The 18,573-nt window shown below is 35.9% G+C and overlaps 1 protein-coding gene across 1 annotated transcript in view; it reads right to left on the reverse strand.

Moving 5' to 3' along the window:
* LOC125666202 (small conductance calcium-activated potassium channel protein-like) overlaps window positions 1-13,993 on the reverse strand; it is a 44,692-nt gene extending 30,699 nt beyond the window's left edge. The window contains exon 1 of the mRNA XM_048899330.2: window positions 13,772-13,993. The gene's annotated coding sequence lies outside the window, so the exon portion shown is untranslated. The remainder of the gene's footprint in view (window positions 1-13,771) is intronic.
* Window positions 13,994-18,573: the final 4,580 nt, after the last annotated feature.

Consider the following 18,573-nt stretch of genomic DNA (forward strand, 5'->3'; position numbering starts at 1 on the left):
TCAAATTTAGACATTATCCGGGTAGCAAGTATGTCATAAACTAGTATTTTAATGAATATCACCTACGTATTCATCAGAACAGTACACTTTGCTCTTGGCTTAAATAATGATTTAGTAAGGGTGAGCTATATGGATCATTCTAATCAACCAACCGTTCAATAATAAATCAGTCATCGGGTTTACCGTCTGTATCATTATTTTGTAATTTATTCAACAATGCAAACGTCTAAGGTCAAGGTCAATAATCGAGGCCAAGTTCAATTTTCCCACAATTGAACGTGGCTGCTCTCGGAGGCATTGTATTTGTTGTAGTTTAATTTACTGCAAGCTCAAACAAAAGCAAGTTTAATGTCCTGCACTGAGCACCTTATAAATAATTGTCTCTCAGCTAGAGGACGATAAATCTGTATAGTCCTCATATCCAGTAAATATGGGTATAGTCATATTGAAGTGTTTACCTGAACTCTTTAAGTATTTTGTTTTATTCAATTTCAATTTGTTGATGATATCACCATGTCGGCATACAGTCAAAATAACAAAACAAATGACTGATAACAAAAAGAAGAGAAAAGAAAAAAATGTGACACAATGACTATAGTATGTAAGACATATTCATACGGTTCTTTAAAGTCCATGAATTTGTTTTCACTGCATAAAGTATCTATCTAAATAGTTACACAAACGTTTTGTGATATTAAAATCACACGGGTTAACAATTTCTTTAAAGGGATCAGTACCACAGTATAATTTATCACTAAAAATATCATATTGTTGAAATCGAAGTTTGTCATACACAGGACAGTAAAGTACAAAATGTTTTTCGTATTCAACAAATAATTTACAAGCATAGCATATACGTTTTTCCTTCGGGATTATTGGTTTACAATATCTGCCTGTCTCAATAAATAGTGAATGTGCACTTATTCTTAATTTTGCAAGCTGTGATCTTTCACACTTTTTCAAAGGAAACTTAAGTAATCCTGCAATTTATCTTCATTACAATTTAAGATTTTACTATAGAAATAACGTTTTTTCCTAAGTTAGATAATGAGATTTTGTTCAATTGTTCATAGGTCATGTCAGCAAAAGTTTTATTAAGCTTACACCTAAACTCCTTATGAGATATATCTAAAGAAGTCAAGTTAAGTTTATGTTGAAGATTGAAACTCTTGCATTGCCATGAATTATAACTCTTTTTCAAAGCTAATTCTTTGTCTTCTTTAAAAGCTGATACTAAAAGCGAATTATTATATGTGGTACTTGATTCCATATCTCTTAATCTGATATAATATTTAAACATGTTTTCATAAAATTAGTAGAGTGGATAAGAACCCAATTCAGCATTGGCTGCTCAATTTGATGCTTTTCTATGTACACCTAGAATATCTTTGAGAATATGATTTTGTGGGGGTTTTTTCAAATGGAAAACATTCTGAGGATTTATCTAATTGATAGTCTGTAATCCAGATTTCAGATCCATATGTTATAATTCGAACAATCATTGATTGGTATACTTTGAGTAAAACGTGGACCGAAAGATTGTAATTTCCAGGTATCGGTATACTTGATTGCAATGCGTAATATGCCTTTTTAGCACGTTCTGAAAGTTGTTCAGAAGCAAACTTCAGTTTTCCATTTTTATGTAAATACAAGTCCTAAATATTTATATTGATCTGTTATAGGAACAATGTTATGCTTGTAATAAAATCATACATATCTTTTACTGATGCACTTCTAGAGAGAATCAGTGCATTTGTTTGTTTTTAGTTTTTTTGGATGTTTTTTTTTTTAATATTTACTTGTAACTCCCAATCTGTACAATATTTTTCTAAAGCATTCAGACAATGTTGAAGCCCAGATGAAGATTAAGAAATTAAAACTAAGTCATCAGCAAAAAACATGTGATTAACAGGCATTGAGTCTAGATAAGCTGGTAAAGTATCAGAACTATTTACGTATTCTAAACAATCACCAGCATACCACCCCGTGGAGATCCCGGTTAGAATAGGTCCTCAGTACCCCTCCCCCGGGATCCCGGTTAGAATAGGTCCTCAGTACGTCTTACTTGTCGTAAGAGGCGACTAAATGGGACGGTCCTTCGGATGAGACCGAAAGAACCGAGGTCCTGTGTCACAGCAGGTGTGGCACGATAAAGATCCCGCCCTGCTCAAAGACCATAAGCGCCGAGCACAGGCCTAAATTTTGCAACCCTCCACCGGCAATGGTGACGTCTCCATATGAGTGAAATATTCTCAAGAGCGACGTAAAATAATATTTTAATCAATCAATCATCAACATACCGGTATATGTTAAACAGTGTAGGACTTACATTATCCCCTTGTTTTGTCCCTCTGTTTGCTATGAATGGTTCACTAATCATGTTATTATTTTTACAAGAATACAGTGTATTGGAGTACATGTTACATAGAAGTTTATGAAAGTTTCCACCAATACCTTTCTTATAGATTTTATACATTAATGATATCTGAATGATATTTTGGATCTAGAGAAAGACAACAATAAAAGAAATTCTGGAAATTCATTAAAACAAGGAAACAAGACACAATAGGCATAAGCACACTGAAAAGTAATGGTAACAGAGCAGAAACAGCAAAGGAGAAGGCAGAGACACTCCATAACCAATTCACATCAGTATTTACCAATGAAGACACAGATAATCTACCATCTAAAGAGAAATCGCCTTACAAACCAATGAAGAACATAAAGATAAGTAAGAATGGGGTAGAAAAGGCACTAAACAGACTAAACCCAAGTAAAGCTACGGGACCAGATCAAATACCAATCAGAATATTAAAAGAAACAACATCAGTTACATCCTCCATCTTAACTCTGATTTACCAACACTCGCTTGATGCCTCTGAAATACCAGCTGATTGGAAAGATGCAAACATAGTTCCTGTATATAAAAAGGGAGACCGGTCAAAACCATCTAACTACCGGCCAGTATCACTGACAGCAGTAGCATCCAAGGTACTTGAGCATATAATTGTCTCTAACATTATGGACCATCTAGATTCTCAAAATATTTTGAATGAGTACCAACATGGCTTTAGAGCAAAGAGATCCTGTGAGAGTCAGCTTTTGATGACGACAGATGACATCTCTAGGTATATGAACAAAAACATCCAAGTAGACATCGCAATCCTAGACTTCTCAAAAGCTTTCGACAAAGTGGCTCACAGAAGACTTTCAATTAAATTAGAATATTATGGAATAAATGGTACAACAAGGCAATGGATAGATGAATTCCTAACAAACAGAAAACAACTAGTCGTAGTAGAAGGAGAAAGATCAGAAACAACGAAAGTAACATCAGGAGTTCCACAGGGGACAGTGCTAGGACCTACGCTTTTCCTTATTTTCATTAACGATAACATTCAGTCAACCGTTCGTTTATTTGCTGACGACTGTGTTTTCTACCGGCCAATAACATCCAGAAATGACCATCTAGTTCTACAAGAAGACCTGAATACCATCCAAAAATGGGCAGATACTTGGCAAATGGAATTCAATGTCGCAAAATGTGCAATTATGCAGGCCACAAATAAAAGAGAAAAGAGCAACTTTAACTTCCAAATGCAAGGACAAGACCTCACCATTGTCAAACACCATCCCTATCTTGGAGTAGAATTGAGTGACAACATGAAATATAACCTGCATATAGAGCAAACAACATCAAAATCCTCACGAGTACTTGGCTTTTTAAAAAGAAACCTAAACAACTGTCCAACCAAAGTAAAAGAGAGGGCATATACTAGCCTAGTAAGACCAAGACTAGAATATTGTTCAACCATATGGAGCCCTCATACAAACAAGAACATCAACAAATTGGAACAAGTGCAGAAGAACGCAGCCAGATTTGTGTTGAATAAGCCTTTAGATTACAAAAGACCAGATAGTACAACAGATATGGTAAAACATTTCGAATGGAAAACACTCCAAGAAAGAAGAAACACCGCTGATGTCATCCTAATGTACAAAGTTGTACACCAACTAATAGCTGTTCCCGTATTTTACCATCCGATACCGGCGTTAATAAGATCAACAAGAAATTCGCACAAACTTAAATTTCAAACAATCCGTACATCAATAACAGCATATCAATATTCATTCTTTCCACGAACCATCATCTTGTGGAATCAGCTACCACCAGCTGTTGTAACTGTCCCGGATCTTGATGCATTCAAGGAGGCAGTGAGAGACTAAATGAATGAATATAATTGTACAGTGTAAATATGTTATTATTTTAAATTGGAACTGACTTTTAACTTTTGGCACTGAGGATCCAAGGTGCACGTATGTACATAGTAATCATCAGCGGGATGTCTACATAGTGGATTTTGCTGATTATCCTTATTGAAATTGAAAAATGCAGACCACCATACGGTATTAAATACTTTTGAAAAGTCGACATAACATACATACAAATTTTGTTTCTTTTTACACAAATACTTATTAACTGAAGTTTTGAATACAAAAATGTTATCAGTAGTTCTATGATTTTTTCTGAAACCAGATTGATATTGACTTAATAAAATCATTATTTTCAAGATAGTCATTTAAACGTTGTTGCTACAGACCTGTGAAAAGTTTCCCCATACAACTAGGGACACTTAATCCTCTGTAGTTTTGTAGTAAATCAAGGTTATCATTAGAATTAATAAATATCAAGAGGGAGTTTTCTACTATAGCTCTATAAGTCTAAAAAAATTTTACTAAAGTGTATCAACTATCAATGTATGTACCACAGCAAGCTATAACTTTTGTGTTAGGGCAATGAAGGCAATTAGCTCTACCGTGGGATTATCTCCAGGTCAAACGAAGTTGCCACTGTGTTGAAACCAGAATGCACTAGGTTGTAATATAACATAGCCAAATGTAGTCAAATCTAATACAAATATACATAATGCACTAGGATGTAATATAACATAGCCAAATGTAGTCAAATCTAATACAAATATACAGAATGCACTAGGATGTAATATAACATAGCCAAATATAGTCAAATCTAATACAAATATACAGAATGCACTAGGATGTAATATAACATAGCCAAATGTAGTCAAATCTAATACAAATATACAGAATGCACTAGGTTGTAATATAACATAGCCAAATGTAGTCAAATCTAATACAAATATACATAATGCACTAGGATGTAATATAACATAGCCAAATATAGTCAAATCTAATACAAATATACCGAGCACTGAAATACCATTGTAACGTTTAGTTAGGGAATTACAATATGACTTTACTGATAATTTCAAACTTAATTAACACGGATCCACACCATTAAGTATAATCACTGAGAGCAATCAACTTTGTCATTACGAAGAGACCGACAATAATCAACCGGGAGCAATCAACTGTGTCATTACTGGGAGCAATCAACTGTGTCATTACCGGGAGCAATCAACTGTGTCATTACCGGGAGCAATCAACTGTGATAGATCCGTTGTCCTCCTTCTTTCATTATTGCCATTCAAATTTTGACAATTCTGTTGTCACAAAAAGACGTCAGCTGTACGTAGCATCGTGATGAAGCATTGGCTTGAAAACTCAAAAGCGCAGACGGTTAACTACATTCCCAAAACTAAAACGATAATGCATTGCTTCATAATACATAGAGAGTGATCTATTTCGCCGAGAGCTGCCAACTGTGTGTCGCCATTTATTTGTCGTACATTCAGGTGTGGATCTTAGAATTGCGGTATTCAGTTGAAGAATTACAGATGGCAATAGTACATAGTAGACTATGGTGTTTGTTTTTTTTCGTTTTTTTTACTTCGCTGGTATTGAAGAAAACGTCGCACAATGAAAGGAGTTAGATCGGACTACCGTTCAGTTACTATTTCTTAAAACTATTAGCTCGAGTCTTTCGTACTTCAGGGGAAAATGACAAAATATGCTTTAATGTTTTCTATAGTTTTGCTTCGTAATTAAATTTTTAAGATTAATTAAACTATTTCTTTTTCATATTAAGATTTTATTTCGATTGGAAAGATCACGCAACTTCGCTCATTAGATCCTCATAGTTCCGCGAAAGAGTTAACGGATCAAAACACCATAGTGCTTGTATAGATTTCTGAATGTGAACACAGTTGTATCCAACTAATATAAGGGTCATACCGGTAATCATTGTTTCACTTACACCCCTCTTGGCGCCATCGGATTTTGCAAACCAACAACTTCCAATGCCGAAAGCAAGAAGGATACATGTAATTCGTAACCTCAAGTAGGACCCAAGGTCACCGCATTTTCGTATGACCCCGGGTCACCCTATTTTCTTCACAGTTTACTACGTTATAAAATAGTCCCACATAAAAGTGAAAGTATAATGCGGATGTATATTGCATACTACCAAAGGAAAATGAATATTGAGCAAGTCATTATTGATCATTTACATGTCATCATTTCTTAGCCAAAAATAGCCTAGTTTTAAAAATGATAATTCACTGTTATCTGCACATCCCTCCATCCCCCCCCCCTCCCCGATTTTCCCAAATACGAGAATGTGATATGAGCATAGCTTATGATAAATACAACGCAATGAACGTGAAATTGAACTTGGAATATCATCCTTTTATTTATTTACAGATAATTATAAGATAATAACCTCTGGTCACCTATTGGTTTCAGACATGAAAATTATGTTACTATGGATTATATTTCATGATGCTACAACAGTATTAAGGTGAAATGTTTAGCTCACCTGATCCAAAGAATAAAATGAGCTTTTTTAATTATTTGTCCATCTGTTTGTAAATTTTCTTATCTACTGGGCATATTTTTGCCAAGCCTTAAGTAAGGGGTGTCCAAAGTTATGTTCAGATGGTCCATGGGTAATTTGTCTAAATTATGTTATGGTTTGATTTTGTAGAGCTGTGTCTGTAAGATGTGTATAAGAGATAACGGGAAGTAGGAATTTCGGACATAGCATGAGATTGGTCACGTGGTCATTCTACCTGTTACTTGGCTATGTATTTGAAATAGAAGTAGAAATATAAACAAGGGTGACTTAAGGTCATCCATACACTGAGATGTCAGTTACCTCAGGACAACTTTCTATCAATGTTGTCATTGGTGACCAGAGGTACCCCTTGTGTGACCATTACATCAATGGGTGACCAGAGGAAACCCTTATATGATATTTACATCAATGGGTGACCAGAGGAAACCCTTATATGACTCTTTCATCAATGGGTGACCAGAAGAAATCCTTATATGGTCATTACATCAAAGGGTGACCATAGGTAACCTTACATGACATTTATATCAAAAGATGACCAGAGGGAACCCTTATATGAAATTTACTTCAATGGGTGACCATAGGTAACCCTTATAAGACTCTTTCACCAATGGGTGACCAGTGGTAACCACTATATGATCATTATATTATAATGGTGACCATGGGGTAACCTTTGTAGAACCATTAATCAACAGGTTGGGAACAATTCCCCTATATCGATATGGTCCCACTAATGCATTTTTAAAAAAAGATTTTATATAATGATGAAATTTATTTATCTGTAAGCATTGAAACAAAAAATCAGGAAAAGAAATATATATTGATAATGATAATAGTAATTAATAAACATAAGAAAAACACAGAAAAGTGGAAAGACCCAATAAAAGGATTCATAACAGAATGTAAATTGGAGCATGTCTACCTGCCGAAAGAGTTGTACTTCGACAATGACAAAGTCATGCAGAAAGTAGGCACATTCACCCTTTTCTAACAGATAAGAGTTTTACTTGTATTCATTATTACGCGCATTTACTTCGAGATATAAGAACTACTTTCAGGTGACCCCGGGTCCTACTTGAGGGTACGAATTATCCTTCTGCGTGACGAAAAGGCGAAGTTAGGAAGGTCAACGGTGAAAGCGTAAAGGAGCGTAAGATTGAGCGTTATCAGTTTCGCTTCTCTCGCCCTCCCAGTTTTGCTCTTTCGCATCTATCTTTCGTGTATATTTTAGTGGTTTTTGGCGTGTTCCATGAAAAAGAAATTTTGCTTGTGAGAAGGGAGAGGGGTGAGTGGCGCTGGATCCGCCATTGAATTGTAATGACAGACATTTTCTTATGAATGCGTTGCAGTTGTATACAATGCGCGCGTGAAAAAAATAATTACACGTACTTGACACCGTATAGTGAGGTTTTAATTTCACGTACTTGACACCGTGTAGTGAGGTTTTAATTACACGTACTTGACACCGTATAGTGAGGTTTTAATTTCACGTACTTGACACCGTATAGTGAGGTTTTTCCCCCGAGGGGTGATAATATTGGCTTATCTTAGCGGTTTAGTACCATACCGCCAAATTTTCAATAGCTAAGTTTGTGTCAAATGTGTCTGTAATCATCATACCTATTTTTCGCAAGAAAAGCGGCTGTTTTATGTCAATGGTACATGTAACAGTTTGGGAGGTAAATAAACTACTAGTTTTTTTTCCTGTCATTTGTTTCTGACGGCGTAAAATGCATGTTTTACACACTACACGGTTTATCAATTTTTATGTTTTCGAACTCCATGTCTGTCAAAATATATTTCGCTAATATTATACGTATATACGCTATGAGCTAAAAATCTCCAAATTGTACACCCGCGGGGAAAAAAAAACACCCCACCACGTTATACTGTAGATATAGTAGGTCGATATTAACGACAGGAAAAGTCAACAGAAATGAAAGTAGAATGTATACATAAGAAACAAATTTCACTTTCATTTTTGAAAATACCTGAGGGTATGAACTGCACCGCCTCACACCGGCATGAGCTTGCGCGTTTCGTGAAGCCGGAGTGAAGCGTCGCTGTCCATACCCTCAGGTATTTTTTAAAAATGAAATTTATTTCTTAAATGTGTTTAGACCCTTGTCTCATCTGTCCTCAAGAGTGATCTTTGCTCGTTCTTACGATGTGCGGAGTTTTTCTGCAAAATGTACATGCCCAGGGGAAAGAAGACAAATAAAAAATAGAATTAAAGAGTGGGATAATTCACTTTATTGTATTCTGCTCGGAGTGTAAAGAGTGTGCCACCATGAAAACTTTATAAGCGATCACAATAAACTAGGCATCTGTTCCAGACACAGTTAAGCGATCACAATAAACTAGGCATCTGTTCCAGACACAGTTTTATTGGCTAATATGCAAATGAACAAGTTCGAAACATCCTATGATCTCTGTCAGGATATATTTTTACCATTACAATTGGCTAAATCCTGGCAGTAGATGTCATGCTTCGTCCAGAGAGTTTAATAAGTGATGTGGCTTAGTGGCTTATTTTACATTTGTCTCGTAGAACTATGACTATATCAATGTCAAAAGACAGAGATTCTGTAGGAGAGTAACTTGAATCTTAGTCCTACAAAAATCTCATCATTATTCCATGGGAGAGAAAAAATAATCCCATTGTTTTAATGGGATAATTAATCCTATCGTGATAGGATTAAAAGTCCAGAGTGAAAACATTTGCTATTACATGTATATACTTTGATACCGTTCGATCGCAGTAGATCAGTGGTAGCGTGTTCGTTTCGTAGCCGGAAGGTCGTGAGTTCGAGCCGCGCTCGTGCCATGGCCGTGTCAAACCTAAGACGAAAGATTATTTAAAAGTGAGAAACACGGGGCTACGTTCAAGATCGTAGCGGCTAGCCTAGGGGCTATGTATGGTGACGGATTCCTGCCATTTTACACTTTATCGTCTTTTTGTTATTTCGAGGCGAAAAGACAACAAAATGATATTTAGCAACTTTTCGTCTCGAAATAACGAAAAGACGACAAAATGATATTATTAATTACTTTTCAGTTCAAAATAGCGAAAATATAACACATTGTAAAATGACACAAATCAGCCACCACACCTAGCCCCTATGATCTTGAACGCAGCCCGGATCTTTTGGATGTGACCTTAAAAACAGAGCATTCGTTGATACGATAAAGAACCCTCACTGCTACGGCCCTGAGCACTAAACATAGGTCTAAATGGGATACTTCACCTACATGTCATATTGTAAATGAATTTACTGAGTGGATGTAGACCCAAAATTTACAATATGACACTTACAGCTGGTGACGCCTCGATCTCGACACAATCAAACAAACCATTCATGACATGAGAGCTTTGTGTCTAGTCCGAGTTTGCAATCCAAGGCTTTTGTTTGTCTGTAACCTTTTTCAGCTACTTTTGAGAAATCCTTTTCTATAGAGAAGAAAAATGATAATCCAATATAGCTACATCTACCAATGTTTTGTCAGCAGATCTGTGTTGTTTCAGTGTACTTTATTTCTCGATAAAAGGACTGACCTTTAACTCTTCATAGAAACCAAACAACAAAGTGTATCATGAATATAAGGAATATATATATATAATATAAATACTACTTTCTTGTTTTCCTCCATACTACAAGCAATCTACGGTAGATAAGTTTTCCTTAAACACTAGTAAAAACACAGGAAAATTTTTCTCTTGGATTCTTTCTTTGGAGGTTGATATTCATATTTCTCTGAGCATTGGCGAGTTCAGCTCTGAGCATTGGCGAGTTCTGCTCTGAGCTAGGAGATATACAGTACATACAATTTTTAAAATACATGTATGTATATATTATTTGGCTTCCGTGGTCTTTTATTTTCTTCACGTGGTTTGTAAAATGATTGATTTCTAGGAACTTTCTGATCGAGTTTTAGAGTAAATTAGATTAAGAATAAACTAACGTATTTAGATTTCCTTCAAATTTATCCATGAAGCCCATATTTTCGTTAGCTGAGATATGGCATATCATGATAATAAGATTTATATCGCAATAGATGCGAAGTAAGGTCAGGCGGAGTTGTCCGTTGACAGTGCAGTAGTGTCATCTGACGAGAAATTGATATGAGGAGTTTTTATGGTCTTGCAATTTATACACGATAGTTTTCGTGGCAAATAGCATGAAAACACGAACATAATTTCGTTTTCTCTACGACATCAATCAACCAGCCATCATTGATAAGGACATCTTTCAGGCTTACAGTAAAAATTAGCCAATAGAGTATGCACGGGCCCGATTTTTGGATGACAAGATGAACAAGTTTGTTCGTGTTTGTCGCGAAAGTAAAAACACTATATTGATGCGATTTTTGCATATGTAGCTGCTTAAGGAAGCTTTATACGCTGCACGCTGTAGAGTTCCAATAAGTATTTTTCTAATCAAAAGATACTTGTGATTTACGGAAGGATTTTCAATACATTAAATGGGGACATCCGTTCTTGTCAGATTAAAATATGAGGGAGCTCCGAGACTTAGTTCTCACCAAAGAGAAAAAGGTGGAATATCAAAGTGGTTCAAAATTAAGCATGTTTGTGTGTTAAGAGTGATCTGATCTTTTATTATACAGTACTATAATTAATGATTTCTCTCGTTGTAATACAACACTGGTATAGTCTGGTCCCCGCCCCCGCCACTCCCTGGTCACTGGTTTTGGGTGGCGGGGACCAGACTAACACTCGTAGGGAAACAATGTTTTATCCTCTTTTCAGAGTGTTTTAAGCATATAAAACAATACAATGTTCAGACTTTACAGTGGGATATCACACACAATGTATTCCAGTATATTCATTTCATACTGGCAAAAGAAAACCGCTTTTTTATACACAGCTTTAAAGAATATCTGCTTTTTATGGTAAAAAGGTATTTATGATTAAAGTGTTTCAAAGGTCCTTGTAAAAGGAATCTGTGACAATATAAAACCATATCCTAACCGGTCTCTCTCACATATAAAGTTTGTGTATGACTCGTTGATTTCTACTAGTACCATCGTAAAAGGTGTTCTTTGTTATATACATTTCCATCGTCGCAAACTACGGGTTATTATTAAAGGTGAAGATAACGAACAGTGATCAATTTCACAAATCCCATAAGCAATACAAAATAGATATAGTTGGGCAAACACGGACCCCTGGACACACCAGAGGTGGGATCAGGTGCCTAGAAGGAATAAGCATCGATCCCCTGTCGACTGGTCACACCCGCCATGAGCCCTTTATCTTGATCAGGTAAACGGAGTTATCCGTAGTCAAAATCAGTGTGCCAAGAACGGTCTAACAATCGGTATGAAACACGTCAGACAGCATTTGACCAATGATAGGTTGTATTGACAAACTAGATCGTTATAACGACCATAGAATTTGCAAATTGCTGACTTTAAACGAGACTGTTGAAACCCCTGTACCATCAACTTGTTTGTCAGTAGCTTGCCTCGATTCAAAACCTGACCAAGCTCTTGCGTATCGAATCAGTTGAGAGATATTAAAACTTCATATGATAATGAAATATTGCTACATAAATATGGGAAGTTCATTCCATTCCGCAAACGTTTGTAGAATGGAATGAATAAACAACCTGTGGTTTTTGACGTATTTGTATGTTATAAATTTCAAAACTCTGACGATTCTCGTAAATTATTGCGTAAGCGCTTCAACAAAAGTATGCTGGCGTGAAGCGTTGAACTTCATTCCCTCATGTATTTTCAAAATATAAGTTTATTTCTACTTACCTTTCTGTCGGGATCCCCAGCCATTAAAATACAGGTAGAAGTACTATTTTTATCAAGATTCATACGTCCATTGTTCACAACGGCTACGCATTCATGAGGAAATGGCTATCATTACAATTTGTAAAGATATCAAAGGCGAAAACTTGGGAAATGTAAATAGTAGTGGTAGATATCATACATCATTTTTGTATATACATCTGTGCACTGGCAGTCCCGAGACAGGGTATGGACACGTGTCATCCATTGATACAATGAGCTAAATTCCATAACTGCATTACTTACGGTACATTTGATTATTCCTCAATTCAGTGGGGGATGATGTGAAAGGGCTACAGCCAAATAGTGGTTTATAGGGCAGAAATATCATGAATATTTCATCGATACAATTGCATATTTAAATGGATTAAGGAGTCGATATATACATGTTCGGAATGGTGCCAGATTACGCTTGACAAAATAGGTTCCGACATATTCTGATTCAAACTGGCAAGTTTTTTTTTTGTTTTTTGGGGTTTTTTTGCAAAATCGATCAACTGAGATTTCTCCCCCTCTATCGTGAAATTGTCTAATACAAACACTGTAGTAATAGATGTTATACCTGTAATACTGCACATCACACTGAAAGGACATTGAATAATTCTGCGAGCGCGAAAATATCACGATCATAGAAAAGTATTGATTGACCTTGAATGTCTTGAATGGCCTTGATAATATTCATAAAGGAATAAATATGTAATGTTTGTATTATGAATAAATAAAAACAATAGAAACATGGGGGTATATGTAGAATCGTAAAAAGAACATCATAATACAACACTCATGATATTTATTCCATATCTTTGTCAATAGTTTGTCATTGAAGTTGTTAAATATCTATTTAGGCCTACTTACACTCATTGTGCAGACCAATTGAATATAATCCCGGAAACAACCTCCTCCCAGCGGAGATCCAATCAGAGCAGGAATCGGGATATTCAAGTACAGAAAAGCTATGCTATCTCTGTTCTATGTTACACAGAATGAAATAAGGTTTCAATTATTATCATAACACTCTAACTCTCTCTCTCTCTCTCATACAAAACAAGTTTGACCAGCATGACATCAGCACTCTCATACAGACCAAGTTTGACCAACACATTCAGCTAACAAAAATCCTTGTTTTCTATTCTCCCCTCAAAAAATATTTACACGTGGAAAAATTCAAACAATACTTACTCGTAAGAGGGTGTCCGTCGCTATTGATGTACCGACTTAGCGCTGAATCCTGGTCCTTCACGGTATCTGTGTGTTTAGCACCATATGGTGTCTCCAAGGACAAAGTGAACAGCTTTGATGAAGTACATGTCGATACACGGGTTAGTGATCATTAATACATCAAAACTTCCACCATTGTGCATATGAAGCTTGTTTTACCGTGTTCATCTGAACCGGTTCGCGCTCACACACAAAAATTGATGCGAAGTTTATCCTATGTTATATTAATATAATGATTTTTTTTCCTGGCTAGTCTGTCATTTTGATTGCAAGTATATGATATCCAGTAGATAAATAGTCATCAAATGTTTGTGGAGATCTAAAGGAGCGTGAGCGTGATTAAATACTGGCACTGTGTGTTAATGAAAAATTATGCAAATTTGTTTTTAAAGAAATGATATATAGTCTTTTTTCTGATTTGAGTTCTTTAGCCATCTATATTAAAGACTGATCTTATACACTACCTTTACTAAAACATTTGATCATAACCCTAAAAATTGTTATATGTGAATCATTTGTATACTGAACGAATCCCTCTGGCTAGTTGACAAATGCCACTTCAGAATTGAATAAATACTTGTGCAGTTTTGTCATCTATATTAATCATCCATGTACATTGCAAATAAAATGTTGATTTCATTGTCAGATATTTATTAACAGTACAAATTGACCAGTCAGCAAAAGAACCGGAAGCATGGAGGAGGATCTTTTTTTTTTTTTCCCTCTTGCCATCACGTTGACCTCAAGCAAAATGACCATGAATAAGTTTTAAAGCACACCTCTAGATTATTTCAGCTACCTTAGCTCCATTATATTGAATTACAACACTTTTCCGATTAATTAATGTTCCTTAACGCTGTTTCATATTTCGGTGTAACAAAACCTTCCTTACGCCATTAACCAGTAAACGTAAATCACTACACAATTTTCATGTCATTCCCGAGGTCTTCAAAATAACATTTTTATTAGTAAAATATAAATGCTGTCATTTTAAATCAAACAGAATAAAAAGGGGGGGGGCAAAAATTTGCTTCGCATCAAAACATGGCGTGCTAACTGATAAACACGCTGGTTTTCTATATAGATAAGCATACTGCTGGAGATCTAATGACGAAATTATGACCAGATGGACACAGGGAACGCAAAAAGGATCACGCGATGGCGAATCCAGGATTCTGAACTTGGGACCATTAAATGACAGGCAGGGAGCATCAAGATCGACAATCATTACAGGGGTCCTCAACATGCATCACTTACTGCTTGGAACACGTGAGAACTAAGCGCTGCCCTATGCGTCCTTTAATTTACAGCTAAAATAGATTGATGTTACATGTAGACGTAGCACTGCTAAATGTAAATTCGTCTTTGTTGATTGTCTGTTTACAGTGTGTGCACATGGAATTGTCACTTTCCCTGAAATTGACTTAGCCACGTATGAAGAAGGGGGGGGGGGGGGGGGGGGGGGGGGCTTCGATGAACTAATGATGGTATATAACGAAGTCTTGTTTACAAAATGGATTGAGACACTAGTGAAGGTTTGCTAGCTCAGACTTAACACTGGTCTTAGGGAAACGATTTCGCCCTCCGTGTACGGTCACTAGCCTGGGTCCAGCATCAGAGCCCGTTAAAAACATTCATCATAGTTAATGTAGTTTATTTGCAATCCGCCCTTAATAATTAGGAAATACAAATTTGAGAATGGGCTGAAAAAATGTCCAATGCAGGATAAACATCAACAATAAGCACAATTAGGCACCAAATACTACGAGATTTTCTTTAACAACTAACAGGTCTTGGAATATCGATTTAGAAGGTCTTCACCCTAACGTTCTTGACACCGAGCATCGTCTTACACGTATTCTGTCAATTATCAAAAAACATGGAACAAATAATAGTAAAGATAAACAATTTGTCAAGTACGCTTATTTGATGGTAGAATCTTTTAGGTTGTAAGGTCAAAGTGTGGGTTCCACCCCTAAATAAACACCAGGCCGAAACGACATGAATGAAATGAACGAGCACCGATTGAATAAAAAAAAGAAAATTGCTTAAGTCCACTTTCGGCAAAATAAGCCAACTACACATTGTTGTTAAACTTTCACGCCCCTTGCAAAACCCTAACATTAATTCCCTTGAGATGGGAACCCTTTCAACACATGTGTAATATGTGTAACAATGAAGAAACAAGTTATTGCGATGCAAGTTTATAATGGAAAAATATCCATTTAGTTTCAATACTTAATATGTGTAACATCCTTAACACTGGGATCATCAAATTTACAATTTAGGCAAAGGGCTACCTGTTCCTTCTAAATATCTATTTAGTTTCAATCGAGTATCAATAGCATTAAAGAAGATGTTATTTGAATATTTTACACATGAACACTAAATGCCAAGTTTGGCCCACCCTCGAGTCAGAACCTCTACCCCAGGGATCATGAAATTCATGATTTTGGTAGAGACCTTCCTGCTCAACATGACTCTGCATTTAGTTTTTCTTACAGATATGTGGTTGTAGAAAAGAGGATTTTTTAAATTGGTCAATTTTTGCTCTGTCCCAAAGGCTTCAGGTGTGTAGGAGTCCTGAAATTTACAATTTATGTCCCCCTTGTTCAAAAGATGCTTTATTTCAGATTTCAAAAGAATTAGAATGGTTGTTCTAAAAAAAATGTTAAAAACGTTAAATTATTAAGTACATTGACAAATGGCAATAGATCACATGACTGAATCAGGAGACGTAACGAGAGTCCTGCAAACGGTACAACATACACCCGACAGACAGGGATGACAAAATTTCAGTGCAATATCTGTATTCATGAGAAAAACAAAGAAAACTATTTGATTTATTTTTAGCCCTAAAGTAGGTCATGGTGCACCAATTAAGCTTAAATGCAAAATGAATCTGTATGTTTGAGAGAAAGGTTGTGTTACATTTTTGGGCAATAAATGTATCCTTTATATCGACAAAAAATCTGCAAAAAAGTTTGACCTACTTTTAGCCCGAAAGAAGTTCACGGTGCGTGCAAATCAAGCTGAAATGCAAACTGAATTTGTATTACTCCGAGAGGAAGCTTGTGACTAAATTTCAGGGCAATATCTGTATCCGTAATGAAAAACGTCCTGAAAACTGAGCTCCTTTTAGTCCTAGAGTAGGTCACGGTGCACCAATCCAGCTGAAATTACTCTTCTGCTTCTTGAGGGGGAAATTGTGACTAAATCCCATGGAAAAAAGTCTAGAAAACATGACATTGGACAGATAGACAGCGCCATAAAATAACATGTTCCGTCTCACAACAGGCGTTTAAAAATGAAAATTTGTGAATCAAGTGTAGAGTGAAGTATGGTATTATCTCACCAAAATACTTTTAACTTGTGACATACACGTTTTTATGAAAAGCTCAGTAGAACAACTGCATACAAGCTTAATATAGAGCTATGTTTCCAAAAATGTAAAATAAAAGGTGAAGATAACGAACTGTGATCAATCTCATAACTCCTATAAGGAATACAAAATAGAGAGTTGGGCAAATATATACCCCTGGATATACCAGAGGTAAGATCAGGTGCCTAGGAGGAGTAAGCAGTCACACTCGCCATGAGCCCTATATCCTGATCAGGTAAACAGAGTAATCCGTAGTCAAAATCACTGTGCCAAAAAAATGTAATAAAAATCAGTATATGCACCCAGGGGTGCATGAGCCGAGTTGCATGGGATTACATTGTAAAGCCAGGAATGATGTGGCATATTTATAATTGTGAAGAACTAATTTCAGTTTTAAACTTTTCGAGTTACTGTCCAGAAACCATATTTGTCTGAAGTTTTCAATCTATATTCGGTCACTGTGACTTTGACCTTTGTTCTCCAAAATCAATAGGGGCCTTGCTTTGCTGGTATCCAACAATATATCTAAGTTTCATTTGATTCAAATTAAAATTTTTCGAGTTATCCTCTGGAAACCCAATATTTTTGGAATTTTAAATCTATTTTCGGTCACTGTGACCTTGGACCTATTTTCTCTAAAATCAATAGGGGTCTTCCTTACCTGGTACATAACAATATCTTTAAGTATCATATGATTCGGATTTAAACTTTTTGAGTTATCATTCTGAAACCAAATTTTTCTGAAATTTTCATTCTATATTCAGTCAGTCACCTTGACCTTTTTTCTCCAACATCAATAGGGGTCTTCCTTACCTGGTACCCAACAATATATCAAAGTTTCATTTGATTAGATTGTAAACTTTTCGAGTAATCATCCGGAAACCAATTGTTGACGCCCAACCGCCCGCCCACCCGCACCACCAAACCAATAGCCGAGTTCAACTTCATTGCAACTCGGCTAAAAATGTTCAGTGGTAGAATGCGATAATACTAAACAATTGGTGTCATCTGGTATGAAATAAATGTTTCATTTTAGTTCAACTTGATGCAAAATGTAATAATAATGAATGATATTCTGCATGGTGATTTCACATTTTTCAATGCTACAAGGCAATAAGCATTTCCTTCTGCCCATCTCCCCAGTCTGTAGCTGTATATAGGGAATGAACATAAACTGAAACTTGTTGTTTAGTCAAAGTTTCTGATGGAGACATATTGTTGCAATCCTTCACAAATTTTCAATATTGTTCATGTGCATTTTCTTTTCTCAAAACTTTCAATCAGGATTAGCTATACATTACAAGAGAGTTTTTTTTATTTAATTGCTGCTTACACATTTTTTCTATTATATTGTATCAAATAACAATCTAATTAATTCACC

The sequence above is a fragment of the Ostrea edulis genome, chromosome 1 (assembly GCF_947568905.1).
Source record: "Ostrea edulis chromosome 1, xbOstEdul1.1, whole genome shotgun sequence".
NCBI classification, from domain to species: domain Eukaryota; kingdom Metazoa; phylum Mollusca; class Bivalvia; order Ostreida; family Ostreidae; genus Ostrea; species Ostrea edulis.